The sequence below is a fragment of the Ursus arctos genome, unplaced genomic scaffold (assembly GCF_023065955.2).
Source record: "Ursus arctos isolate Adak ecotype North America unplaced genomic scaffold, UrsArc2.0 scaffold_23, whole genome shotgun sequence".
Lineage (NCBI taxonomy): Eukaryota > Metazoa > Chordata > Mammalia > Carnivora > Ursidae > Ursus > Ursus arctos.
The window spans coordinates 26374628-26398787 of record NW_026622908.1 but is presented as its reverse complement, the minus strand read 5'-3'; the positions used below and the strand labels follow the sequence as shown (position 1 = coordinate 26398787).

The 24160-nt window shown below is 38.6% G+C and overlaps 1 protein-coding gene across 4 annotated transcripts in view; it reads left to right on the top strand.

The window, feature by feature from the left end:
* Positions 1–24160, top strand: part of LRRC4C (leucine rich repeat containing 4C) — a 1128307-nt gene that overhangs the window by 948586 nt on the left and 155561 nt on the right. For all 4 annotated transcript variants that reach the window (XM_057317294.1, XM_057317292.1, XM_057317295.1 and 1 more), the window contains one exon: positions 526–623. The gene's annotated coding sequence lies outside the window, so the exon portion shown is untranslated. The remainder of the gene's footprint in view (positions 1–525; positions 624–24160) is intronic.

Genomic DNA, 24160 nt, shown 5'->3' with positions numbered 1-24160 from the left:
AATTACAGGGGATGTTTTATAGTTTTCTATGTCCATTTGGCTATTAGATTTGAAACAAAGTGATAATTATTGGTATAGTTTTGAACTCCTGACAGAAGGATGAAGTAAGAACAAGAAGTCCCTCAAATGTATGTTCAAAATGATATCTATAGATAAAAATATTTCCCAATGAAATACATATGGCACATTTCAATAAAACAATGCAATGAACATTGGCAAAAGAAAGACTGGCATATCTAGGATGGATACAACTATGTGTGTGTGTGTGTGTGTGTGTGTGTGTATACACGCATATGTGTATGCAACTATATATACATATAGTACATATGTGTTATATACATATATAGAAACCCATATATTCACCTATATATGTATATCTATATCTATGTATTTATATTAGAAAGATGAATATTGCATTGATTGATTCTATTGGGTGAGGCTGGCAGGCAGGAATGTCTACCCTAAATTTGTTCTCATTCATATAGTATGATTTTAAAATATGATATTTGTGTTGTCTTACTCCAGGTGTAAAATAAACATCATCTGCTGAAATCCAGAACACTTCTTTAAATTCTTTGGGTTTTCTCAGGAAGATCAGGAACTGTTGGAGAAATTTTGATAAGGTAAGTTCCAAGCACTACTAATCTGTTCTCTTGAAGTTTCCATTCTAGCTACCCAAGTTCAGAACAAAGTGAGGTTTCATAAGTCAAAAAAGTAGGCAAATGGAGAGGTAGATGTCACTTTTATTAATGATGCAGTTAGTATCTAAGGATGCTGTTTCAGTGTATGGCTAAAATAGGCTTCCTAACACTGAACCCCAGACTTAGATTCACCCATCCAGGCCCAGGGCAGCTGCAGGCTCCCCTGCCATGAACATGGCAGCCACCCATGAAATTCCCAGTGTGGAGTAGCCAGCTCAAATGTATCTGAGCAGCCTGCTCTAAGATGCAGGTGAAGAGAATGGGTTAAACTACAACTGACAAAGTCTTGCTCCTGAGTTCACCAATCAAATAAACAACTCTAATGACCAAGGAGAGGAGAATGTAAACGGAATAAAAAAAGAGGCCAGGAGAAATACTATGGTGGGATTTTCTTCTATGAAAAAATTTAGAAATAGGGAATAAATATTGTACTTTCATACCACTGTATAGGAGTGACCTGCAAAAAAGATGGGCCTGTTAGAGTTTGCATCAGGCTTTTCTTAACCTAGTAGCACAGTAAGAGAATTTCTCCTGGGTGAGGTAGGCAACCACAGCACCATGATTTCTCCTGCTTGGAGGAGCTAGCCAGACTCAAGGCAGAATTGCTTTCAACTGTCTGTTAAGAGTCATGTCTTTTTAGAATCTCAATGGGCATGTTGTCTGTATTGTCATAAAGCAGATGATTCTATGGTTGACTGCTGGCATTTATGGTTTTAGCTACTAAAGTAAAGCCCAATAAATAATTTTGAATTTTCCAAGCATACTATTAGATTATTCTAAAAATAAGGTATGGAGGGAACAATGTATCTAAGTAGGAAGTGAGTTTAGGTTAACTCCTCAGTGTACTTTTCTCAGTGGGAATTTGTAATTGTAATTTAATAAATTGTCAATGTTACTTAGATTTATGTGTTGGTAAAAATCAAACCAAGGAAAGGGGACTTATGGAAATGATAGAAAAAGAATCATAAGCATGAATATAAGAGTAACATAGTATATCTGGTACAGAACTATGAACAAAGCCAGCCATCTGGAACCAGTCTTGGTACAGGATTCACTTAATATTTTCAACTGGATGATGCCTCTAAAATGAAGGAATGCTGAACTATTTCTTTTATATTTGTGTTTCTTCAGTTGGGATTCTAGACCATGCGAGAAAGAGTTCACTTTAATTTTGGTCATTTGATTTGGTCCAGTTTTGGTGATATCCCCTCCCTTTACCTATACTAGCTGAGGATTAGCAAAGGAAAAAATAATAATGGATTAGGACAACTTTGTCTCCTATAATGGAAGGACAGTCATCGGGATTTACCAATACACCATGAATACATATCATGGGGAAGGATTAATCATCAAAAATGAGATAGGACATTTTCATGAAGGAGGGGTTTATATTTGATATTATTTAATACCACCTCCTGGCATAGATTGTATATCACCTTTTAACATGAGTAATCTACAAAAATGTATGGACTACACTGACATTTAGAAAGTTGATTATTAATGGGGTGCCTGGGTGGCTCAGTAGATTGGGCAACCAGCTCTTGGTTCTGGCTCTGGTTGTGGTCTTGAGGTCATGGGATCAAGCTCTGAACCAGTCTCCGTACTATAGGAAAGCTGCTTGAGATTATGTAAACTTGAAAGTAAGATTAAATCTATTAAAGTCCTGATCCTATCTTGTGTTCAGTTTGAAAGGAAGGGACTATCCCTTGTTACCAGACCTCTGCTCCACAGGAAGTGTGGACTTCTGATATTTAAAAGAGGAGCATCCATCCCATTCAAGTGTGGAATGGGAGCCCTTTTGATTTAAAATATTCTGCTAGCTACATTTAACCAATCAAACGAACGAACAAAACCATTCAGTGTTGCAATCTTGGCCAATGGGTATCTAAAACCATGCTTGAACTAATGAAACCATAGAAGAGGAATGGGAAGGAAAATATAGTCGTTGAGAAAGTGATCTCAAGAAGGGACATGTAGAATGGCCCAAAGACATTTCTGTGCCTAAGATTTGGAAGTCAGGAAGTATGACCACAAATGCACACGCTGAGGAATTTGTTTGGCATGTCCACTGTTGTCTGTGAGGTATGAAATGGATAGAAATGGGACATGTAATCTGTTTTCAGCCCTCGAATTTGGAGCCATGGCTTCCTTCTGCTGGGACACAAGTCTAGATACCCAGTTATAATTAGATCCTGGGGAAAGTATAAGTCATTCAGTAAAGGGACAAAGTCTCCCCAGAAAACAAATAAAAATATTATGCTGAAAGAGAGAAGAGAAATAGTAAGGAAATCAAAAGACTGGGACTTCCCTGGGGAAGCCAAACCTCAAAACCCTTCACAAAACAAAGACCTTTAAAGAGGGGAAAAGTGGTCATAGGTCAATAGATTGTCCTGTTCCAGAAAGGGACAAATGCATATATTAAAATCTTAGGGGAGATCAGAAAATATAACCACCCCTTCGATTAATATGATAGCTCTTCCCCTTGTGTTGTGTATAAACACTGACATATAGATTTTTGTCCCACTTGGAATTTTTCTCTTAATATAAACTAGCCCTATCAGCACTTAATTTTATTTCTGACTTCTCCTCGCTAATAGAAAGACTGAGAATTATTGTCTTCTGTAAGGTGGTTATATGGACAGAGCAACAGATTGTAACAAGTAAAGTTTCAAATAGCCTTGTCAGGTTTGTGATTCATATACAAAAAGTACACATCTATGTGGTTCAGTCACAGTGACTATTCCTTTATGATTGACATTTTTATTTAGGAACAAATAGAGTTCCACTTATTCCCGGAAACATATATAAATTAGATCCCCCAATGTCTAAAATGAGATACGTAATTTCAAGTGAAACAATATTATTGCCTCAATCTAAAGAGAACTAAAAGGATATTTGCTATTATTACATCCATGGGAATTTTTTGATAAAAAATATATAGCTTTTTCCAAGTTGGGTTGTCTCTGAAATGTGGCTGTATTGGTAGTGACTGAAACAGTTATTAGATCTGATTCATAGATTTCTTGGTAATAGAAAAAACACGCCCACATTCCCATGACTCAGGTCCTGGTTAACAAATCTTTACACCATAAATCTAATGTAGCCATACTCAGGGAGATCTCAAGCCCTGTGAGATGCCTCCTTCTTGGCCTTTAAATTAAAAATAGAGTTAAAACACCCAGTCATGGCAAGAGTGTAGAGAAAGAGCATTTTTATAAAATGCTATTGAGAGAGTAACTTGGTGTAACCCTTGCAGAGACCAATATGGCATGTTATCAAAAGTCTTTAAAACTCAGACTGCCCCTGACCTAGCATTCCCTTTTCTAAGTTTTATCTTAAAGAAATTAGTGGATAAATGAATGAAGACATTGTACATGCACAATCATTGGAGCATTGTAAATATCAGAAACAACGTATATATCTGACAATAAAGGACTTATAATGATATAATAAAGCACCACACAATCATTAGTGATGATGCCGTTGCTCTGAATGTATAGACATGGAAATATATTCACAGTTTATGATTTAAAAAATCTGATTATAAGAAATTATGTGTGGGGGCGCCTGGGTGGCACAGTGGTTGAGAGTCTGCCTTCGGCTCAGGGCGTGATCCCAGCGTTATGGGATCGAGCCCCGCATCAGGCTCCTCCGCTATGAGCCTGCTTCTTCCTCTCCCACTCCCCCTGCTTGTGTTCCCTCTCTCGCTGGCTGTCTCTATCTCTATCAAATAAATAAATAAAATCTTTAAAAAAATTAAAAAATTTTAAAAAAAAGAAATTATGTGTTATACCAGCAATTTATATATTATGCATTTATATGTGTAGAAAATATCTGAGTCATGAGATTATGGCTTATTCTCTTTATATATCCTATTTTTTTTTAAAGAAGAAATAGACATGTAAAACAAGAGAATAAAATAAATTGCAAACAAAGGGAAAAGATTTTCAAAGGCTAAGAAATGCCACTTTCCCCCTGTTAAAAGACATGTACACATACTATCTTTTTATAATCCATATTGTTTTCCCACCAGAAGGAGGCCTGAGCAGGAAGTGGATCTGTGGACGCATCGTGTTTCCCTGGGAATGGGGCTGAGCTATGACTCCTATTGTCCTGGTCTATAACAGTGATAATCTCTTATCTGTTGTTATAAGGGCTGTGACCTCTAGCAATATGCTAAAAAGTAAGGGGAAGAGGGCTCAAAACTAGTATAAACTACACCAATTGATCATTTACAAATAGGTCTATGCAAGAAGAATGTAAGATATAATTCCCAGGGCCAGGGATTGAAAAGAGACTTTGAAGATGGTTGAAAGGGAAAGCAATAATACACAGTGTACCTGCTGCTCGGCCATAAAGTAAAGCCGAGATTACCACTGGTGTGCTAGGTGTTTGGGGCTCAGTGAAAGGAGGGCGTGATTGACAGAGAGCCTGCCGTGACAGACTCACAATTCTGCAGTCCTGTTAAGTGCAGAAGAAAATGTTCAGGGAGGGTACCCAGGCATTGCTTTAGCCCTTGTATAACCCATGTCAAATCTCTGGAAGCAACTAAATGCTCAAGCAAACGCCCTTTGGGCTAAGTCCCCTCCTCTTTCCTCCAGGTTGTTGACCCTGGGATATTGGAACCACCACCACACCGAATTCATAGAACAGTTAGTATCCCTGAGGTGAGGAATGAGTCCTTGGTACCTAAGGCTAAGATGGGAGCAGCCCCGTAGCTGTAGGTTCCCTGGAAATTGTTTTCCCCTTAACATTCTTGGATGGATCTGTGTTGGTACTGTGAAAGGTTGGGAATCCCTCGAAGAGGTTTTGAATGGGTCTGCTCTGGGGGAGTCTATTTACCCCAGTCTACTTGTTACCATCATGATAAAAAATGGCAGGTGAAAGTAATGGAGGAAGGACTTCCTATGCATATAATTGGGATATAAGCCTCTTTGTCCCAATTATCTCAATGAATCTTCACAACACCGTCTCTACCTTCCTTCAAGGATAAAGAGAAGTAACTTGAAATAACTTGCTCAAGGTCATTCAAATAGAAAGGAGATGGGTATGGGATTAACATTTAGGCCGTATGATTCCAATTGTAATCATTGGCAGCCTCCCTGACTCTTGCAGAACACATTATAATGTTTATGTATGATGACTGCTGTTTAAAATAACAGTAAGCCTTTGAAAAAACTGACATCAAATGTAACCAAGCAAGAGGTACGCAAGACTTGGAATTTTAATTTTTCTGATCTTCTTATAACAAAAGAAGGCAGTTGGTGAATTAGAACCCCATTGTTCTTCCTTAGTTTTCTTTTTTCACACAGCCATGATAAATAGCAAGATATGAATGAATTCCATAGCTTTAGAAGGGAAAGGCCTCGGAAAGAATCTAGCGTTGTATTACAGTGTTGTACCCTAAGGGGGAAAAGCACACTCCTAAGTATGCTGTATTTGGTAAGTGGTAACCATTTGGAAAACAGAGGTGAAATGAAAATTACCTAAGTCTCAGCCATTCCACAGCACATTTCAGCTGAGAATGCTTAAAAATAAAATACCCGAGAAGGCAAGCTATTTGCAGCTCTATTTGTACGTGATCTTATTTTCTCCGTGTGCGAGGAGAGATGTTCCTCCAAGGTTGTCACTGTCATCATTGAGCGCTCACTCACTCATTCAATAAATGTTTATGGAACATGTACATCGTGCCAGGGAGCTGAGCACTGGGGTTACCCAGGTGAATCAGTGTTCTCTTCTGTGGAGGGAAGCAAGGACAGAACCCAGGATCTTAATATCTTAATAGTATATGGTAGCGATGAGAGGAACAGATGCACATTAACATAAAGATATATACGCTTGCCCACATACACGCATATGCTATCTTGCCACACTGCAGGAGGGAAATATCAATCACACTGAAGATATTAACAGAATGTCTGGGTGGCTTCCACCTCGATCGCAGAAGATTTCATGGATGAGTTGAGTTTTCAAAAGTTTTGGAAAAAATGACAAAGTATTGTGGCACAGAATGTGGAGACATTTTCTAGTTTGGCAGAGATCATTTCACAAAGAATCTGGGGAGTCCTCAGTATCGTGAAGGAATATAATTTGAATTAGAAAACAGCTCAGGTGAAACACCCAGGTAGGGATCAAATATCAGAACTGATATGCATGTTTTCCAGCATATTTCTAAGTCGAGTCTTAGAAAGAAAATACCCCCTCCAGTTCCTTCCTTTGGAATCTAAAATCTTTGCACATGAGATGACATGCAATTTTTATACCTAATTCTAATAAATACAAGTAAACCCAAATCCTTTTTAAAGTCTTGGGCTTTAGATCAAACAGGGTTAAAGCCCCTGCTTTGCAAATTACTTTTCAGACTTGAAAAAGTTATTTACTTCTCTTGCCTTCAGGTCCGTTAGGAAAGGAAGGCTACTGTGAGTCAGTGTAGGCACAGAACTTAGCACATTGTCTGGCACATAGTACTTTCTCAGTAAATATCAGCTAGGCTTTTATCAATAATACCCTTTATGGTTTTATTAAGAATATAACATGAAAATCTTGTGCACACTGACTGATGCACTATCGTATGCCATTTCATTTTGCTTTAATAAAACGAGTGCATTGAGACATTGCCATATCCTAGAAATCGTGGCGAGTAATGCAGTACAGTGATGAATAGGGTAGAGTCCTACCTGCCAGGGCATTTGAGTTTACTTAGGCTCCATTTGCTACAAACCACAATGGCTAACTGGAGGTCCTTATTTGTTCTTTATTTACCTATTAATTCCTAAGAAATTCAGGGATCTTTATAGAATATTTTGGTCATCAGAAAACATTTCAAATACCTCTAGCACAAGGTACTACTGAAACATTTTTGCACTTAAAAATAAATGTCCCAGTTAATTCAGTACTTTTACCTTCATTAATATATGATCCTCACAGTAGGCTTCAGTGAGGTGAGCCCAGGGCTGGAGGGGATGAGCAGAGGGGTGATGAGAGCTTTGGAGGAAACTGCTAATTTAAGGACATAAATGACTTGCCCATGCTAACAGCATGAGTGAGCAAGCAGGAATTTCTTCTGCACTAGGTTGCCTCTGTATAGAATGAAGGAGTCCTCTGTATTTCATCAGAACCCAGGTGGGGCCAGCTCTAAGGAAGCGTATGAGTCGACGGCACGCGCCCATGCAATTTTCACCTTTTTCAACCACCCTTTCCTTTAGCTGGTTAAATATAATTCCCCACCACTTCTGGGTTGCTGTACAGCCATTAAGATCACACCTCTGCTCCTTTCCTTTCTTCCCTCTTCAGACAAAAATGTTCTGTCCTGCATGATAATAACTGGAATAAAATGTGGTGTATCCATACAACAGAATATTATTTGGTAATAAAAAGGAATGAGTACTAGTACATCCTATGACATGGATGAACCTTGAAAACATTATGCTTCATGAAAGAAACCAGACCCAAAACAATCACATACAACATGATTCCATTTATATGAAATGTTGAATATGGTATGGATATAGTTCCATATCAATTTGAATACAGAATAAGAAACTCTGTAGAGACAGAAAGTAGATTAGTGGTTGCCTATGGCAGGGTGGAGAGGATGGGGAATGGCCACTAATTGGATCAGGAGATTCTTTTTGAGATGACAGCATATTTTAAAATGAGACCGTGGTATTGATTTATATGTTCAGATGACTGAACTGGATGGGATGTGGATTATATCTCAATACAACTGTTGAACAAATAATAATCACAGGAATGCTCAAAATTATTATAACCATGTCATGTTTGCATGTGGCAAATATTTTGCAGATGTTAATTTTGCATATCTATTGGACCCTCAAAACAACATCCTAAGCCTGGTACTATTTTAGTCCCATTTTTTTTTTTTTTAAATGAGCAAACAGAGAGAAAGTTGATCTTCAAGGTCCCACAGTTAGTAAATGAAAGAGTTAGGATTTGAACTTGGGAAGTCTACCTTCAGAATTCTGCTCTCTTAATGACTTCGCTATTCACATGCTATTGACAGCCTTCCTTTACCCTTACAGCTTATGCTCTGGGCACCTGGAAGCAGCGACTGTGCCCAGATTTCTCCCTCGCGTGTATTTGCATGTTTTCTTCCTTCCCTTTCATTTTTCCCCATCAGTGAGGTATAATTAGTATACAATAAACTGGGCCTTTTAAAGTGTACAATTTCATAAGTTTTGACATCTATAACATTGCGAAACCATCACACATCAAGATAGTCAATATGATCAGGATAATAAACTTACGTGTCATCCCCAAATGTTTCCTCATGCTCCCACATCCTCCTTCTGGTCTGACGCTCCTCCCTCCACTTGGTCCCAAGCCACTGCTGATCATTTTTTACCACTTACAGATTCTGGAGTCAAAGAGTATATGCTCTTCCCTTGTTGTTCAGATTCTTTCACACAGCATAATTATTTGCAGACTTCCATGTTATTATGTGCCTAAAACTCCATATGTTTTAATTGCTGAATAGAACTCCATACCTGGGAATACCAGAGTGCTCTCTTACTCAAGTACTGGTGTACAGTGGGATTATTTCCAGCTCTTAGCTATTGCAGGTAAAACTACTATGAATAACAGTGTAAAAGTCTTTGTAGGGACATAGCCTTTCATTTCTTTTGCATAAATATCTAGGAGTAGAATGGCTGGGTCTAAGCCAAACTCTTCCAAACTGGTTGTAACATTTCACATTCCCACCAGCAGAGTATGAGAGTTCTAGTCCCTCCACATTCTTGCCAACACTTTTTGATCTTAGCCATTTTAGCAGGCGTGTAGTGATATCTCGTGGTAGTTACAATGCGCATTCCCCTAATCACTAATGATGTTGAACATCTTTTTAACGTGCTTATTTGTCATCTATATGTCTTATAATTTATTTACCATCTTTCTTGTATGAGTTGTCTGCATTCCTACTATTAAGTTTTGTGAGCCCTTTGTGTATGCTAGTTATAAGTCTTTTATGAGATACATGGTTGCAAATATTTTCTTCTAGCCTGAAGCTTATCTTTTTCTTCTCTTAACAATGTCTTCCCAAGAGTTGAAGCTTTTAATTTTGGTGAAGTCCAATTTATTATTTTTTTCTTTTATGGATTATGCATTTGGTATCATAGTCAAAATATTTTCACCAAACCCAAGACCATAAGGCTTTTTTCCCTATGTTTTCTTCTATAAGTTTCATAATTTCACATTTTACAGTTAGGTCTAATATCCATTTTGACTTAACTTTCATATATGGCATGTTGTATGTACCAAAGTTCATATCTTTGCATATGGACATCTAATTTTTCCAGCACTTTTTGTAGGGAAGACTATCCTTTCTCCACTGAATTATCTTTATATCTTTGTCAAAAATCATATATATGTATATATGTGTGTGTGGATGCATATTTATTACTTTCTCATAATCTTTGCTTATCAAAATCCCAGTTATCCTTCCAAGTCAAGTTTAGATGCCTCACACTCTAGAAAACCATCCTAAATTCTCTTACTTATTATACTTTGTATCCATGGTCAACTAAAAAAAGAAAAAAGAAGAAGAAGAAACAAAAAAACTACCCTATATTAACAGTGATTATCTCCAGCTGTGGGATTTGGGATGATTTATATTTTGGCTAATATACTTTGTCAGTATTATCTGAATTTTCTAACATCAGCGTTTATACTTCATAGAGAAAAAGTTTGATTTTATATATTTATAGCACATTCTCTGCCACACACTTTCACAAAGATTTTTTTTTTTCTGTTTTGAGTAAATAAAATCCAACCTAACTGTTGGATATATATACCCACACAGGGACACACACACACACACACACACACACACATTCTATTGGCTCATGTAAAAAAAAAAAAAAAAAAAAACCACCTCAGAACAGAGTAGCCTCAGGTATGGAAAGATCTAGAAGCTCAGGAGCTAGTATGTGGAGTCTATCACTGCTATTCTCATGGCCCTACTGTTCTCACTGCTGGCCTTTTTCTCAGGCAGTCTCTCCTATGCAGAAGTCCCCAAACCACCACAGGCTTACATTACTTTGACAATCTTGGGGGATGGAGGGTAGTTCCTTCCCTATTGTCCTTGTAAAAGGTTTTGTGGTTGGCCTGCCTTGTTAGGTGCCCTCTTACAACCAATTATGTTGACTGATTGTTCAAGTTATCTGAACATACTAGGTGGTCAGTTCTATCTCAGTGTCTGAGGGTTATGTCTAGAAAAGATAAACTGGGACACTATATGAGAAGAATAGCTAAAACATAGAAAAATGTCTAAAATAACCAATGCCTACTACTTTCCCTTTGTTATATCATCCAAACAATCTGGTTGCATAGACATTGTTTAACTCTGAGAAATTTGGAATGGAGATTATTCACGTTCACTGTCATAGTTTTCTATGGCTGCTGTCACAAATGACCACAAGCTCAGTGGCTTAAAACAACACAAATTTATGATCTTATGGTTCTTGAGGGGATAAAAATCAAGGCGTTGGCAGAGCTGCCTTTCTTGTGGAGGCTGTAGGGAAAAGTCTGTTTCCTTGCCTTCTCTAGCTTCCAGAGGCCTTGGTTTATGGTCCCTTCCTCCATCTTCAAACAGCCTCAGAGCCAGTAGTGTGACATCTTCAGAGTGTTCTCTCCGTAACTCTGACCCTCCTGCCTTCCTCTTACAAGGATCCTTGTGATTATATTGGGCCCACCTAGGCAATCCAGGATATTTTCCTCATCTCAAAATCTGGACTCATTCACACCTGTAAGGTCCCATTTGCCACATTAGTAACAATTCCACAGGTTCTGGTTATTAGGATGTGGACATCTTTGGAGGGCCATAATTCAGTCAAACGTAGTCACAGGGTATTAGGTAATAATGATGAGTCTTTAAACCATGTTTCCCAACTTGAAGATCAGTGTCTTTTCTACTCTGTCACAATGGCATCGTGTCACAGTGGTTGTGTATAAGCTTGTCTAGATTTAAAATTCTGGGAGATCAGGGAATTTCATCCACCGTAGAAAACAAATGTGTGTGTGGAGGGGTGCTTTGTTCCTAAGACACAAGGTATAGATGGGAAAAAAAGCTCAATTTTACTTGTAACTTGCATCATTCCGCACTGGCATTTGCCTCCTTGGCCCTCCCTCTTGATTAATAAAGCAATAATGTAGATTTGTTTGTACCTCCTTTATTTGATAAATTCTGTTTCTAGCAGAAGAATAGGGTTCCATCAGTAGGCAAATCACTTAATAGTTTTCAAATGACAACTATAATTCTTTCTCAGCTGTTCCTACATGTGCAAAGAGAAGCAGAGAACTAAGGCCATTGTATGAATGATTTAAACAGTAAACCCCTATTGGCTCAATTATCTGATTATTTCAACAAGCATCTGGATACAACTTTAATTTTTTATTCTCTAACGTGTTTTGGTTTACTCGCATTGCCTTTATATAAGTCACTTATTTCATCTATGTCTTAAATTCAACTTAACAAACATCACTGAACGAGTAACCACTGTAGGCCCAAAACTGTGCTTTCATCTATGGTGGCTCAAAAGACAGAAAATAAAGAATCTCATTCTCTGGGAGTTTTCGGCCCCAACAAGAGAGGTGACACAATTTCACCAATAACTATGCAATATGGCAGCATGTAAAGGTCATGATTGGGATACAAAAATGATGATAGAAGTGTTGAGAGGGAGAAAGATCAGTCAGTTTGGAAGAATTAGGGGAAACTTCTGGTAAGAGAAGTATCCTGGAGGGTAGGGAAGAATTCACAAGGCAGTAGTAGGATAGGAGAGTGTTGCTGTAGAAACACATGCAAAGCAAGGAAACCTAGGACTCATCTTGGGAGCCACAAATTCTCTGGTGATACTGGGGAATAGGAAGGTACAAGGAGGTCCCAAGAACTAAGAGACTGAAAGGAACAGTTGATGCCCAGCATCTAAAGGTGTCTAATTTATTCATCCCAATATCGTAGTAGTTTTCAACATGTTTGTTGTGAGGGGATGATTAGGCAATGTCTGCAGATACGGTTATCTGAATGAGGGTGGGACGGGAGTGGGGGTAGGGAGAAGCGAAGGAGATACTGCCACCTAGTGGGTAGAAGCCAGGGATGCTGCTATAGATCCTACAATGCCCCGAGCATCCCCCCAAAGAATTATCTGACCCCATATGCCAACTGTGCCACAGATAAGAAACTCTGCAATAACCTTATGAAGTTGTAGTATTATTTTCCGTATGTTACAGATGAGGAAATTGAGGGTTTTTGAGATTACAAATCTTGCCTGAGATCATTAAATAGTAAATGGCCTAGCAAAAATAGGGCCACATTACAGGGTATGAGGAATGTGACTATTATTAAGGAGCTAATGAGAGTCTCCAAATATGGGCCAGACAGTCATTGGTACTATAGTGAAATGACAATGCAAGTAAAGTGCTAAGCACAGTGCCTGACACATAGGAAGCACTCAATAAATGTTTCCTACTGCTTTGACTGAGACCGGGTGCTTTCAGCAATGTGTCAGCTGTGAGTGGGCTCTGCTGGACGTAGGAGAAACCCGGGCCTAAAGGTTGGTCTGGGACTAGGGCAGGTGTTTAGAGTCTGACTTGGAGAGAAAGCATGTGGATTGTAGAGGAAAGGACACGTGGAAGAAAATGTTACCCACAGAGGAACTAGAAAGCCTGACGAACCAGTGAACGTGTTGGTGTGTGTTGGGGGGAGTTGTAAAGGTGACTCTGGTTTTGAACATGAGAAACTCATTTTCCCCTCACTACCATGTAGTGAACAGCTGCCATATTAGGAATTCCTATACTTTCTTAAAACAGACAAACTGAGACGAAGAAAGGTAAAGCAATTAGTTCAAGGTCACACTACACTTTAAGATTTCTTTAGAAACCTACAGAGAAGGAAAATTTGACCTTTTTGAAGATACAATAACTAAATCTTTATAGGAAAGATAAGGACAAAATGACATTTTCTTTAATAATGCTTCCAAAAACAGGTTTAACATTTATTTTGCTATATATCTGTATAGATGAAAGTTACTTTAACCTCTAGCCAGGCATTCTGGCTGAATGAGATATGTCGAGGTATCAAGGAAGAGTTTCCCAAAAAGCATGGAGTGAGATTCTACTTTCTTTGTCACATTTGCTGTGTTATTAAGAGAAAGCCAAGAAAAATAACCTTGATGCCGAGGTAACAACATGTCTGGAAGAGAAGAGAGAACCAATGGTAACTGAAGGCTTGGGATATTTACAAATGAAAGTACCACTAATTTTGAATTGAGTACCTATTAGATGCCAATAACAGTGCTAACTATTCATGTGCATTATTTTATCTTACTATTCGTGACTGTGTAGGATATATATGACCACTGATAGATGAGATCTTTGAGGCTTAGAGAGGCTAAATGATTTATCCAAGGTCACACACCTAGGAACTGGTGGAGCCAATATTCAAACCTCAAGTGTTGAACTCAAGTGCCCAAGCTTTTACCCATATTATAGATGTTTGGCTAGAAATTAGAAGCATAAATTCTTCCCTTTTTTGTATTTGACGAATTATAAATAAGATTGGATGTGTAGTTGTCATTCAATGAAGTCATACCTAAGGGTGCCTACAGAATGGCTGCTACAGAAACAGCCTACCTCCTTCTCAAATCTCTACCTTTACTCCTTATCAGTGCTGTACAGCAGCTTCCAGATCTCACTCTTACCGTGTTAGCACTTCGTTCAAAATTTTGAATTCAGCACCTTCACTGTGCATTCTATGACTAGAGGATACAGCCATGAACAAGAAAGGCAAGGTCTCCAATCCCAGGAACAACACATTCCAGCAGAGATAAACAACTCTACAGATTTTTTTTTTAAGATGATCAGATAAGCGTTCTGCACAAAATTAAAATATGGTGATGTGCTAGGTAGACATTGGATGGCTACTTCACCTGCTTGGGAGAGATGGCCTCTCTGAGGTCAAGATCAAGATCAGTGCCTCCAAAGAACAGAAGGGCAATGTTCTAGGCTGAGGGAACTAGGGCCAAGACACAATCATTGGCACAGAAAGAAGGCCCGGGAAGCTGGAGAAGCTGAGCAGCTAAGTGCAGGAGCAGATGCTGTAAGATACGGTTGAAGAAAGGCTAACAGGAGGTGGATGCCAGGAAAAGTAGAATTTCCCAAGTCAATAGAAGGAATTTTAATTTTCTTCCTGGTAACATGTGATGCCCTCGGGAGGAGCTTTCGCTATTTCACCCAGGGACTAATAACGTTCTAAAGGTTAGCATTTAGGATAGAGGAGATTTTAAAGATACCAAGAAAAACTAATTTTACTTTGCCTTTATCAGTTAATATTCCATGTGAATAAGAGAGAAAGCGAGAGAACCCCCCAAACTCTTTCAGTAGCTTCATTTATATCTGAAAGGCACGTTTTTGACACTTCAATCAATCAGTGGGCGCCATTAATCTGCATATTGTGTTACAAGAAGCTGCCTTTCTTCTCAATTTTCCTTTTCCTTTTGTTCTTCTCAGGAAATTAATTCATGTCATTTCCATTTGAAATCCTGTGGCATTTGACTGCACAGGCACTTAGAGGCACCCTTCTATGACTTGAAGCTTAGAGTAATGGCAGGGCTTGTCAGCAGCATTGCTTTCCACTGTAAGGAAAAGGAGTCTGGACTGTCAGGCCCCTCAGGCCCTAAAGGTACATGTAGACAATGGCTTGATACAGGACTGTAGGTTCCTATGTGGGGGGCTCCAAAGAGTCGACTTTGGTGAGTGATGCTGGCAACTCAGTTCTTAACATTTTCCCAATGTTGTGTTTTGCTGTGAATGGAACATTTGAACAAGTGTTTATAAGATGTCATCGATTTCATTTTAGAAATTTTGCTTTCTAAAAAAGCTGTACTTGGAAACTTTGGGAGCATTTTTTGCAGTTCAATAGTCTGACACACTGATTTGTTTTATGAAAGGTTGAATGATGTCAATCATACTGTTCTGTTGATCTACATGGAAACACTTCTCCAGGCAGACATATTGCGATAAGAGCATAAAATATAAGAGTCCTAAGGGCGCTCAAAGGCCATCAGTCTAATGGGTCACAGACTTTAACACCTTTCACGTCAACCTTTCACGTCATGAACATGAATAAATATACAGTGGCTCGACAGAGTGTTTCCAGCTATTTACCAGATATTTACTGTTCAAACGTTACTAAACAAAACTTAGAAAGGAAATTATAGTTGTAAAAATATAGGACAGAATTCATCACAAATGGAAGATATTTGCTTTCAATTCAACTAACTAATAGGACAAACCCACTACATTGCCCTTACTTGTCTCGTTTTGGAACAGTGGGCCAGTGGAAGTCTAATCGAGGACAATGTTTGGAATTACTTATCCAATCGAAGCCTGCCTTGGAGACCCGCTCACAGCCACAGACTGTGCTTGAGCCACTCCAGTGACAGTTTTTTCTGGCAGCCCATTCCCAGTTTAGAGAGCTTTATTTTTAGGAAGTGCTTCATTATATTGCGTGGAAGTTATGTAGTCTCCATTTAGAATGTCACACATATACATACCCGTACAGAAGTGAGTAAACAACAAGCTTGCACATTAATAAAATTTTGTAAATTCTAACACTTGGCATTTCTTGTACCAGTCTCCCCCTCTTTCACCCCAAAGCTGTTGCCTTTGTTTGAAACCTCATAACCTCCCATGGTTTCCAAATTGCTCTCCTAGGTCCGGTTGTTCTCCAGCTCTTCTGCATAATGCTTCTTGTAATGTCTTTTGAAAATCCCAAACTTACCATGTTACTCCTTAACTTAATATCCCTCAATGAGACCCCTTTGTTTTTTGAATGAACTCCTTCCAACACACACACACACACAAACACACACACACACAAAGAATCCTTGATCTAGCTGCTCTACATACGTTCATTTCTTGGCATTTCAGCTCTTTCCCTGCCAGACATTCTCCTTAAGCTTCCGCCCTAGTATATTTTCATTTCTGCTAAAGTACAAACAATGTTTGTCACATTCTAACCCAGGTCTTCAGGATTCCAATCTTACTGCTCTTGGCCTTACTCCATGGTCTTGGATCAAGCATAAGAGTATACACGTACCCTTTCTAAAAATGTAAGCACCTCTGAGAAATAATGAAAAGTTGCTAATACTTTGCCCAGTTGTAGTATACAGAACCCACTGAAGTAGTTACTCAATGAAAAATTTGTTAAATAAATGAATGCATTGGATTCAATTGAATTAAATGGTTAATTAGCACCTATTTGCAAATGTGTGTGTGTGTGTGTGTGTGTGTGTGTGTGTGTGTGTGTGTGTGTATATGTGTGTGTGTGCCTGGAGAAGGGAAATACCTATGATTAAGGCCTTAGGCTTATATAAAGATGAATAAAAAGGAAAAGATACCCAAAGGGGGGGGCAGTCCTCTTCAAACTTAGAAGCTTTGTTCCAGCATCAAAATTTTACCACCCTCTAACCCTAGAGATAAAAAAACGGAATTGAGAGTAGAAAAAGTAGGAAAATTCAGTGGATTTTTTAATGTAGCCACTAAAATAAAAAAGAACAATAACCAAAACAATTTGTTTTAGAGTAATCGTTAATAAAAGGTAAAAGTAGGATATTGAATATCAATGCATCATTTTTTTCCCTGTATCTTTTGATTTTTTTTCCACCTTTATTGAAATACAATTGACATATAACATTGTGTGAGTTTAGGATGCATTGTGATATGCTTATCACAGTGACTGTCTGTCACCCCACCTCATAATTACCTTTGTTTGGGGGAGGGAGTGAGAACTTTAAGCCCTACTCTTTTAGCAACTTTCAGGTATATAATGCGGTATTGTTAACTACAGTCACCATTTGATCACTAAAACTTACTCATCTTATAAATGGAAGGTGTTTTTAAATTTTATTTAATTTATTTGTCAGAGGGAGAGAAAGAGAGAGAGAGCACAAGGAGGGTGAGCAGCAGGCAGAGGGAGAGGGAGACTCCCTGCTGAGCACGGAGCCCAATGTAGGACTTGATCCCAGGACCCTGGGAGCATGACCTGAGCCGAAGGCAGACACTTAACTGACTGAGACACCTAGGTGTCCCTTATAACTGGAAGTTTGTACCCTTTGATGAACATCTCCTCATTTCCCCCAGCCCCTGGCAACTACCATTCTATTCTCTTTTTCTAGGAGTTCAGCTTTTTACAGTATGTGTCTTTCTCTAACTTAGTTCACTTAGCATAATGCCTTCGAGGTCCTTGAGTGTTGTCAAAAATGTCCCTCCTGGGGTACCTGGGTGGCTCAGTCATTAAGCGTCTGCCTTCGGCTCAGGGCGTGATCCCGGCGTTCTGGGATCGAGCCCCACATCAGGCTCCTCCACTGGGAGCCTGCTTCTTCCTCTCCCACTCCCCCTGCCTGTGTTCCCTCTCTTCCTGGCTGTCTCTATCTCTCTCAAATACATAAATAAAATCTTTAAAAAAATGTTCTTTTTTGTGGTCGAATAATACTCATATCTATTTTCCGTAGTGGCTGCACCAATTGACGTTCTCACCAACAGTGCAGAAGGGTTCCCTTTTCTTCACACTCTGGCCAACACTTGTTATCTCTTGTCTTTTTTTTTTTTAATAGGGATTGAATCTAATTGATTTTAAATCGTATTTTTTTTTGGCGGGGGGAGGCAGAGGGAGAGGCAGAGAGAGAATCCGAAGCAGGCTCCACGCCCATCGCACACCTCCAGTCATGGTGCTCAATCTCACAACCCTGAAATCATGACCTGAGCTGAAATCAAGAGTCGGATGCTTAACTGACTAAGCCACGCTGGCGCCCTGATCTCCTGTCTTTTTGAGAATAGCCATTCTAACAGGTGTGAAATGGCATCTCACTGTGGTTTTAATTCACATTTCCCTGATGATTAGTGATCTTAGGCATCTTTTCATGTACCTGCTGGCAATTTTATGACTTCCTTGGAAAAACATCTATTTAGGTCCTCTGCACTGTGGCATAACTGTTATCTCAGGGAAAATATGAACTTCCCCAAGATTTTTTAAGGTTTTACTAAAAATCCTTTTCAGGAAGATTGCCAACTGAAAGTTGCAGTAAAATGTCAAAGGTTCAATCACTTACCAGTTACCCAGAGTTCAAGCTATTCAATAAGACTACAACTCCACAATGCACCTTACAATCGTCAGCTGCCACGGGGGTACTTACTTTATATCGCATTTCCCCTATAAAACTCATACAGTTGTTGATGGCTTCAAAAAATCTGTCTAGTGAGTCAAAAGATTCCCAACCCCCTCCCATGTTGAAAGTTGAGTCCAAGTACTATTTCTTTATATGTGCTTATTTTTGGTGTGAAGGGGATTATTTCATTCAAATGATAAAGGTGTTGCCATTTTCCATGAAATGCAATGACCATTTTTCATGCAAATATTATTATCATTTTTCAAATCTGCAGCTTCTCCCAGTCATTTACTTTCTTCAAAAATGCTGTATATGTGAGAAACCTGGACATTGAAAAATGCAAACTGTTTCACATTATTTGAATCATGTGCCACTAAGTCAGCTGGAGGCCTGGTATCACCGATGTGCTAATGCATCTTCAATGTGAAGAGAACTGAATTTTGAAATCTATGCACTTCATTTCCTGTAAACACAATAGTAATATGGTGGGGACAACAAGGCTATCATTTCTCGAATCTGCACTGCCTCGCTAATGCTGAAGTAAAGTGACATTCTTTAGGAGTTGTTTAGTATCAAGTGCTGATTTAGCTAGATAAAATGCAGCTGTCTTCTCAAATTACACAACTGGATTCACACCATCTACTAATTCCTCGTGGAGTTTTAAAGATACCTTTATGGCCAATTTTCTTCTCGGTGCAAAGAATCCTAATTTAGACAGTACAAAAACAGCACCATCTAGTTTCTAGGCACAAATACCATCTCCCTTAGAAATTTTTGATAAAGTCGACTGTGTTCTACAAGTGCTTGGGTCATCATTTACAAAGGATTTCCAAAATGTAATTGGGTCCAAATTGATTTAGGATCGGTTGCCAAATTATCATACAATTGTCTCTGTCAGCTTTCTTCTTATTACTTTAAGTCACACCTAGAATTTGTCATGGTGCCTAGTGGGTCTGAGAAAGAAAGGATCCTCCCTTAAGATGTTCCCTTTCACGGATGCTGTTCCTTCCCAGACCTCATTTGCAATTGCAATTGATACCCTCCTAGAAGGAACATTTTAAGACTGCTTCCAAAATCTGAACTCCCTTGATCTCTGCGTGGCATCTAATAGTCTGATCACCTCTTCCATGGCTGAATAGCTAATTTAGCTCATCTTTAGCCCTGCTCATCTTTGGACCACAAATTGGTTTTTTCTTAGAATGCACCCTATTCCTTGATCTCTAGCTGCAAAATGGCAATCCTGCATCCGTCAACTCTATGCTAACATTCATGAGGCTCTTCACACATTTAGGTGTCTTATTTGTGAAGTCCTCTGGGATTGCCCCCACATAGAGGTAGCTACTACCTCCTCTGCTCCCCCAGCTCTTTATACTTACTGCTGGTAAAATTCTGTCCGTATTGTATCACCATTGCTTGCAATAGGCATGCCTACTATTTACCCACTTTTGTCCCCCCAGTAGACAGTTCATTCATCCATCAGTCAAAACGTAGTAAGAGACCAAAGGGCCAGGCACTGTACTAAATAACATGGGTACCTGTAAGTGTTAAAATAACCAGGTCTTCTACAAATCGACTAGTAATGTATTTTCCCCACTCATCTGTAAGGTTATTTTTTGGTTTTCTTATTTATTTCTAATAGTTATTTCTAAGAAATAGTTATATATTTAAAATAGGAATCCTCTGTCCTACGCATTGCAGAGTTCTCCCATTGTTGTGGTTTCTTGTTGTTGTACATATGGAACATGTTTTCCCTTTATTGTTTCTTCCACTTACCTTTCTCATCAGCCTTTCTTTTTCAGAAGCTAGCTGGCTCTAGAGCTGGGGTGGCATGGGTAAGAAGAAAGGGCGGTGGCAAATGGTCCACATTGGAACCTGAGAGTGTTCTCCTAGAGTAATACAGCAAAGAGAATTGGGCAGATATTGAGCCATTTTTGAATTAGCATCAATGGAGTGATTAGGGCAGTGGGGATAGCAGAGGAGTTGGTGATAATTTTCATAATGCATGACACATAATGGAAGGTTAATACCCATCTGTTGAAATAAATAAGTGACCGATTGAATGATCCCTTACATAGAGAATTTTCTTTCCTATAAATCCCAGTCATTGTTAAGGAAATTTGTTATTCATAGGGGATAGAAGTTGGGGTTCATTGCAGTGATCACCCTGATTCTTCACTCTCTTTTGCCGTGTAACTTTAGAGTGGCCTCCCATGAGGGGTAGGATGACTGTCCCATTCCTTGACAATGGGCTCAACCAAGTGATTTGCTTTAGCCAACAGAAAGTCAGCAAATTTGATTCATACAGAAGCACGAACATGTACTCATGCCTTTCTGCTTCCTCTCTTGGACTTCTACTATTGCCAAGAAATTTGCTTAGGCCAAGCTGATGATGGGACAGAGACATATGAAGTGGAGCTGAGTTGCCCCAGTGACCCTAGCTGAGTTCATTTTAGATCAGCTAACAGTAAACCCAGGCAAGATCAGAAGAACCACTTACCCAATCTCTGACCTACAGACTCATGAGAAATAATAAATGATTGCTGACTTCAGCTGCCAGGTTTGGGGGTGGTGAATTATGCAGCAACAGCTAGCTGATACAAAAGTTATAATTCTCTGATTAAACTACTTTATTAGTTTTTCTGTCTAGTAATTGCAGTAAGTACCTCATCTTTCTAACATTTTGTGTACTGTAGTGTAAAGAATATCCGGTAAGAGCCAAAGACTTATACGCTTCCATTTCCTAATGTCATAATCTTAGACATTTATTCATTCAACTATGTGCACAATATTAGAAATACAAAAAAAAAAAAACGCTTTCATTGAATCAGTCATGTTTTAGGGGGAGAATACAGACATGAGCAAATCATTTCCATCTGTGCCATAAGTAATAATAAGAACTATCTGTTATAACCACGATCTCTGAAGCTAAATAGCCTGAGTTAAAAACACTGTCTCCATCACTTCCTAACTGGGTGCCCTTATTTAACCTCAACTTTACTTTCATTATCTATACGAAGGGATGGGAATTAATTACACCTACTTCATAAAATGGTTTAGAGGATTGCATGAGTTGACATCTGTAACATACTTAGAACATACTTCAAACTTGGCATTCATAAACTATCATTAAATGCCAGTTATTGCTAATAAATTTTTTTAAGTATAGATGACTATTAGGATACCTTATAGTTCTGGAATACAACATTCTTGTCTAGCATCACATTTTGTTTAATATAACGCATGTTGTAAGTTCCCACTAAATATGGCATTTTATCGTTGAAGTAGTTTTCAAAAGAAGTTGGTATAAAGAAGTTAATTCATATGTCATTATGTGTGACAATAGAGGCAAGCTTCATAAGATTATCACAGGATATTCTGGCCCTGTTTGATAGAATTGGAAGTGAAAAGGGACTGTCTATTCCCAGATTTTGTAACATAAAGACCCAAATCATAAGTATGTATTATGCTCGAATAGAGCAGCTTAAAGCCTCCTAAATCAAATTAATAAACACAATAGACACATTCATATTTTCTCAATGTTTAAGCAAAGTTACTGAATTCCTTCTATTTGCTATTTTGTATTTCTGGTTACAAGATGCTGTCCTCTGCTGTTTGCTGAAGATTACACCAGGTAAAGTCACCAGCACACAGTGAAAAAACATGATAGTTTTGTTTCACCAACCAAATGCCTACAAATCAGGAATCTGAATTCTGTGTGTCCTTAGACAAACCTGTCTTGTTAACACCATGTTCTTCTCCTCCTGGGGCATCTCATTTAATGGCATATGTCCTGTGCAGGCTCAGGTCACTCAGATGGGCTAACTGGAACTGTGACAAAGTGACCGATCCCATTGCTCACTGGGTAATTATTTCCCCTAAAAGAGCTTTTATCAAGAATTTTACTTGAACATACACCCTGTCATTTTTGACATTACCTGACAACTTCTACTGAATAAATATCTACACTTACAGTTTAATAACAATTTAGTTTGCACATGTATTTGTATGACAGTTAGCTTGTTTACTAATTATTTCCGTTCTCTTTGAGTAAGATCCTTCAGTGACAAATGTGGTGATTCCATTTTCCCACAGGGTTACACATTCACCTCCCGGGATTCAGAGCTGATAACCACAGCCTGCATGCCTGTGACCATCTTAGATGTATTCCCCCATACTGCCTACAAGTAATAGCAGAACCGGGAGAATTGGTATTGAGTAGATCTGGGTTCAAAACTCACCTGTGTCACTTACCAAGTATGCGGCTTGAGCGTCACTTTCCCCATTTCTCAATCTCCCAAGGGGTTGTTTTGCGTTGATTGAGTCTGAATCAAAAAATGAAAACCAAGTGACTAATGAAAGGTCATAGAGTGTGAATGGGTAGCTGACGTGGAAAAAGAAATTGTTGCTGCCGAATGAGAAGCTAAACAGGAATGGGAAGCCTTTTCTTTTTCCTTTTGGCTAAATAGCACTGATTCTTCCCTGCTGCTTTGTTTGATAGATTAATTCATTCTGAAAGGCTTTAAAGATGTCTGGTAGGTAGCTAATAATCAGCTTTGAAAAACAAATCATTGGCCTTTCCCTTGCTGTCAAAGTCTCTAAAAAGAAAATTTGCATTTCAAATGGCTTCTAGTTTACTTCAGAACCAGAGGGTAGACTCCTTTGAAGCTATCCAGAGCAACTAGTAAGTGTACTTTTTAATGGCTTATTAGTTGATAAACTGTAGTTGGCATATAAGGGTAAGAGCTTCAAAAGACAAAGTTATAGTCAACTGCCCACTAATGTCTTAAGTCAATCAATACAGCATTTATTTAAAAATAGAAGCAGTGCCATTATGCCTCAACAAATTCACATGTTGATGCAATTCATAACTACATCAAAGCTCTCCAAAAAGATGGGGAAATTATAATAAATTACAATCCATGTATAAAGAAAGGCCTTTCCCCTTGCAGATGCTGACATTTAAGATACGTATGAGGGCATGTGCTTAGTACCCAAATAAATGTATAGATGTAGTTCTTTTTTAAATTTTCTAATGCTAAGTGAGAAAATATCCATGTACTATAAAGGGAACAGGAAAGAAAAAAAGAACATTTGGTGTGAACTTGGATATGCCTCTGATGTTCCCTTAGTAAAAATCTCCTTTTTGTCTAATGACATTTCTCATTATGATTAACTCACTTTGTTTAAAACTGTTTTTAAGCCAAGGACGTATTCTGATCTCTCAAAAATAAAGAAAATCAGCACAAAGATCATTAATTAGGGAGCCTGAGGCAGATA